The sequence below is a fragment of the Magnolia sinica genome, chromosome 8, assembly GCF_029962835.1.
Source record: "Magnolia sinica isolate HGM2019 chromosome 8, MsV1, whole genome shotgun sequence".
In the NCBI taxonomy this organism is placed as follows: domain Eukaryota; kingdom Viridiplantae; phylum Streptophyta; class Magnoliopsida; order Magnoliales; family Magnoliaceae; genus Magnolia; species Magnolia sinica.
Window position 1 is genome coordinate 5,389,092 of NC_080580.1, and position 6,582 is coordinate 5,395,673.

Consider the following 6,582-nt stretch of genomic DNA (forward strand, 5'->3'; position numbering starts at 1 on the left):
TCAGCATTGTATTCAAATGATTATATTAGTGGATATGTGATGATGATGTTGCCTTTGTGATTTAGGTAAACTCACGGTTATACTTCTTATAAGATAAATGTACGTTGGAAAATCCTCCTTGTAAGATCCAAAGATCGGAATCTGGCGTATAGGCGCTGGGAGCCGAGAATGGGGTACTATGGAGGCTGTCGGCATCGGATTTCGGCGATCGAGATTCTTATGAGTCCGAACTTTGGGTTTGGGGCATGACACCTAAACCCTAAATATCTAGCCTAAACCTAAACCCTAAGTAATCTAAACTTTAGGTTAATACCCTAAACGTAGATAATGTTTTAGGTTCAGGCTAATTATAGAATTTCATAATTCATGATAGGTCATAGTATCTATTATCATGGCTAGATTCATTATTGATAGTTATGACTAATATCATTAGAGAATATTTATCAATTTTCTTATGAAATTAGTATAACATGTAATTATTAGTAGTAGCCCTTATTATATTATCATTAGAAAAATATTCTGTTGCTATTTACTTGTATTATTTAACAGATTATTAGTCATTATAAGAAGATTAGATAATGTTGGTATATCTAAAGATGAACTTATGAACCACCATTATTCATATTGATGGATTAATACACCCATCATGAATATTATTTGACCCATTGCATAGTATTAATAATGATAATAATATTAAAGATAATTTATGATCCAAGAATCTAAGGTTAGGATTAAACCCTAAGATGAAGCCCTAATTCTATATTAAAACACTAAAAGTAATCCAAACCCTAGGTCGTATAACTCTTGATCATAGACACTTGGTAGAACATTGATCTCATGTGCAAATTTCACGATTCATGTTAGGGTTCGATTCTAAGGGCACACGTGCTTCCTAGCAACGTTAGTGGCAATGCAATCTACAAGGTGATGATTTCTTTCCCTTGAACTTTCCATTTCCCATTAGCTTAAATTATAGTTTTATTTTAATTTATAAATGATATCTCCATTCTATAACCACATGTGTTAATTGTTGGAATTGAGTTGCTATATCACATGCTTAATGTTTATCCTGTATATTTAATTCATGCTATTGGATTACTTGTGAATTGCTTCTGAGATTTAAATGGGTACATTAGTGGGAAACTCCCACTTGTAAATGTACACCCATACTTGGGATGTAACTCAATTAACGGTGATTGTAATGGACCTTCGATCTATAGGTTATTGAGTGGTGGTCTAGATAGATCATTGATGTGAGCCTATCATCTAGGGTTGTTGTGTCTGAGTGGTTTTCAAGGATGGTCTTTTATCGCATGGTTTTGATACTCGCCCTATGTAGCTTATTTTGATATTTGCCCTATATAGTTTGTTTTAATATTGGCCCTACATGACTTTGTTTTGATATTTTTCCTATATGGGTTCGATGTTTTATATTATGCAACAATGTGATGGTAAGCCCTATATACTGTAATATGATTAGCCGCTAGTTAACGGGTTTCCATTAAGCATCCTAAGATGGTAGTCTCATGAGCCGGGGATGGTGGTGTAGGGCCTATACCCGAGCTGTCGGCCTACGCTGGTGAAAAGCCCCTGTAGTGACCTTTGAACTTTAACTGGCTGTAATTGGACTGATAATGGGTTGGCTAATTATTTATACATGGCACAGACCAGCATCTATTGCTACCGTACATGATGTACGTATTTGCTTGATTGAATGTTTTTTCCTGGGCACAGACCAGCATCTATTGCTATCGTACGTGATGTACGTATTTGTCTAACTGAATATTTTTACCAAGTCGATGATTGCTATCGTACGTGACGTGTAAGACCCATGTCCTAGTCTATACCGTTCCGTTAGCTTCCGCGGTCCTTCCGGTCAAATTCCGGCAACCTTCGCATCGTATCCGACGTTTGCGCGCGATTCTAAACTAGGTCCCGCATACCGAAGTCGGTTCGAATCGAAACCTGTATCTTAGCGACCGCGTTGTCGTCACGATTCCAACGTCGCGACTCACGCACCGACCCGATTCCCAGGCTAGAAGATGTCGGTCCGCGTTTATTCCGAAGAAACGCCGCGCTTTGGGAATCTCGATGGAATCTCTACAATAAGTCCCATCAATCAACCATAAATGTATCCCTTATCCAAGTACAACCACCCCACTCCTCTTTTTCCCACAAGTCAAACCTCTCCCTCCCTCACCATCCCTCTTTTACCCATTTTTCAAACCAACCCATACCTCATTAATTACACCCACCACTCCATCCATCACTCTTAATATTCTCTTTCCCTCATTTACTCAAACAATCTCCTAAGCAACCCAAACTCTCACACGTCCAAGCTCCTCTCTCTCCCAAGCCAAGTGTGGCTCACTTTCCCCACCCCTGTCATCTCTCATTTCCACCATCCAAACCCCATCATCCACCGTCCAAGGCGAAGGTAAGGAGCTTAGGAGGCTAAGGGAGCAAGGAGGAGGCCTAGAGGTGGGTGATCCACCGTTACTTTTAAATTTTAGGGTCCACTTGTTGTGGGACCTACTTGATGTATGTGTTGTATCAATGGAGGGCCCATAGTGGCAGGGTCCCTCCTCTCTATCACCGTCTCTCTTGTCTCTTCCTCTCTCCTTCTCTCTCTTTCCATTGTGATGGTGTGGATCCCACCAAAATGTGTTATATCTACTCCATCCATCAACATCAGACGGTGTGGCCTACCCTATTATAGGTGAAGATCCACACCATCCACTATTGAAATGGATCCAATGCCCTTCTTGTTATATGTTATATTTTATATAATATATATATGATATAATATAAGATATATAAATATTATATATGTATATAGGTGTAGGCGGGCCATATGCATGTGGAGCCCCATCATGACGCCTGTGTTTGCACCGTCCAGCGTCCCTGGACGCTGGACATGGGCTGGCTAACATGGAGTGTATGTACTGACATGGGTGGGTACTAATAAAAAAAAAAGAGTTATTTTTGGGATAGGCTACCTATGTAGGCTCCACCTTGATGTATGGGGTTGATCCACGCCATCCATTCTATTCTTCAGCTCATTTTAGGCGTTGAGCTGAAAAATGAAGCTAATCCTATTTTTTGGCAGGCCATACCATGGGAAATAGCGGTGTTACCATTGAAATGCACCTTGATCCTTCTATTCGCCAAAAACAGGCCGCATATTGGACTCATTTGGTCAGTCTTGGACCGTGGAATCTAATGGCTAGAGTGGATTCATCTGATGTGGGTCCTGCAGGGGAAAAACCATAGAATTTCTTTTTTTTTTTTCAAAAAAAAAATAGTAGCAGCAACTGTTGCCGCTGACAGAAGGCGCAGGCAGCGCTTGCGCTGGCTGCCTGACGGACGGACCGGCTGGGCCTCACGGCTCTAGCTGTGGGCCCCACGTGATCATTTTCGAACATTAACACCTTGCATTTGATGGGTCCTCTTTGTCCACGGGACGTCCCCAAAAATCAACCGTAAACGGAACTCAGGTGGGCCATACCAACTAAAATCATGTGAAGACATGCCTAAACATATAAAATCATTTGGTGGGGCCTACCTGAGTTTTGGATGTTGTTAAAACTTGGTCTGGACCGTCAGCCAGGTGGGACACACATAATGGGTGGGCTGGATTTGTGAACCACATTTCGGTGGGCCCCACGCCCACCCCCAGGTCCAAGTGACCTTATAAACAGGTTGGACGGCAGATAAATATCACGGTGGGCTCCCTGCCCACGTGACCCAGTCAACAGATTGGGTGGAAAATAAATGTTACGGTGGGCCCCTCCCTGACCGTGTGACCTTATGAGCCGTGTGGATGGCAATAAACGTTCCAGTGGGCCCCGGTCCATGTGACCTTATCAACTGGTTGAATGGGAATAAACATTACAGTGGCCCCAGGGTCTGTATGACCTTATCCACATATTGGATGGAAAAAATAAACGTTTATGGTGGGCCCACACGGGACCCACTAATGTATGTTTTGTATCCACACTGTTCATTTATTTTGTGGGGTCCACCCTATTTATGTGCCCCAAATATGGGCCACCCTAGGCAAGCCCACCGTGATGAGTGTGTCGGACCCTCTGTCCTTCTAATTTTGCCAATCATGGGCTGCCATATGAGGCCCATGTGACTAGGCCTATTTTGATGTATTTATGGGCCGTCCATTAAGGCCCACTTTGATTTGTATAAAGCCATTAGTTGAGGCCCATCTTAATGTATTCATGGTCGCCCACTAAGGCCCATTTTGATATATATGAGACCATGGTTTGAGGCCCATTTGATGTATTGAAGGAGCATGGGTTGAGGCGCAATGAGATGTAAATGAGGTCCATTACAACGTGATTCTACCATGGTTCGTGTGTTGACTATTGTAGTGGGCTATGCCTTGGGAACAATGTTGGTTTGACGTCCACATTATAAGGATGATGTTGGTTAAATGTCCGCATCATCACTCTCCCTAAGGCCCACTGATAGGCCCATACTTGTAGTAAGTAGGCCGTCTAGGCCCATCTCCGTTATACACAGAGCCCATCTCTTTATATATGTTTAGTATAGATCCATGATCATACGCATCATATGTATGCCTGATATGAAGAGCGACCGATCATAGCATATGCCTTCGGGCAGACTGTTTATGGGCTCCCTGATAGGCGGAGTTGCCCCATATAAGTGCATGGTACATGCAGGACTGTTGCATGACTGGTAGTGTGACTCATGCACTTGCATTTGTGTGATTGTAGTTACTTATGCCCTAGTGACATCAGGGCCATAGCCTCCACAGACACATCATGGATGGCAGGATTGGATATTGAAAATATTTGGTTCAAGCATATGGGCGCCATAGATGTCCCTAGGTGAAAATTCTTAAATCCGATGGTACCAGATGATGACTCCAACGTCGAGACTGAGTGGATACACGAGCACGCGAAGGCCGTATGCCAGTAAGCTGCGTCTCCCACTGTGTCGTAGTCGGTTGGAAAGGGGTGTGACCTTACCCGCCTAAGTGAGGGGGCAATTTCTAGGTTGAGTTTGACCAGCTTGAGGAATCAGTCCGCTATCGACGAGCCGGGCCCGATATTGGCAGGCTGATAGTGAGGTCTCTTCCACCCTCCCAGTTGTGCGTTTAGATAGGGGCGGCAAGCTGGCGTAGAGTGTACTTAACCCCGGTGATTTTTCAGACTAAGAACCACATTGATTTGATGCTCTAGTGAGGAGCTGCACTGATATATGATGAGGATTGGTATGCTTGAGTTGCATCTCGCATCGCATGGCCGTGTTATGGCCGATAGTATTCATATCTTGCACCGCATAGTCTTGGTACGGCTGATTACATTCATGTATTCATCACCATGATTCCGCATTACTCTGACCTTGCATTCTGAGCACGCTTATATTGCGCACACACTTACACCATCTTCTAAGCTTTTTATAAGCTTATGCACGATTGATGTGTGCAGGTGACGCCAGGACACAGCCGTAGCATAGTAGCAGGAGCGTGCAGATGAGCTTTGGAGTTTCTATCTTTTACATTATCTTGTATTCCCTTCAGATGCATTGTACTCAAAAGTTTTTGATCATAGTGGATTTTGTGATGGTGTTCTTGTGGTTATTGTTCGTGGGGTTATACTTTTGATTATGCTCATTATGAATCAAACTGATGACTATAAATCCTCCTTGTAGTATCCCAGGATCGAAACCTGGTAAATGGGTGCTGGGAGCCGAGAATGAGGTTCTACGGAGGCTGTCGGCGCCGGATACGGCGATCGAAAATTTTGTGAGCCCGGTTTCCTAGTTCGGGGAGTGACATGACGAGCCCACTAGTGTTTGATGAAATGCTTTAACGAAGTGTTGTATCTTGGACTGCCTTCATATTAGGGTATTCTCGAGATAGGTATTCGAGAGAGGATTGAAAAAATAAATTCTCGCAAAAAAAAAACTTTATATTATTTGATTGTCATCATATCTTGATCTTATTGTTGCTTGCCAAGTGTTTAATGATCAATTACCTTCAAAACACACTTACTGATTTGCACTCAAAATGTAAGAGATTAAAGATGTAATATATGTGTTTGAGAAAATATTGCACAAGCTCGAACTCGGCTCGAGCTCGCTTGAGTTGTTGATCGAATTGAGTCAAGCTGGCTAGTCAAGCTTAAGGATCAAGCCGAGCCGAGTTCAAGATGGGGTTGGTTGTTGGCCGAACTGAGCCGAGCTGTGCCAAGCTCAACTCAATTCAACTTGTGTATAGCTCTAATAATTACATGCCCACCATATTTTGGACGTAATTCATCTATAATGGGGCCCATCAAATAAGTGGCTTGGATAAGCTAATTATTAATTGTGGTAATAGGCCAAGCTAAGATTTGCCCTAACCAAACCCTAGAGACCTCAACCTTAGACTTAACCCAAATTAGGCCCTAATTGGCTACCTTAGTCGAGCCCATGCCCCAGTTGGCTTAAGAGGCCTTAGCCTTAAAACTCAACCTAAAAGGCTGGACTGGGCTAAGCTAGCTTGTAAGTTAAAGATAATTTTTATATATGCTGTCTGTATGATAGGAGTACAGTTGCCTA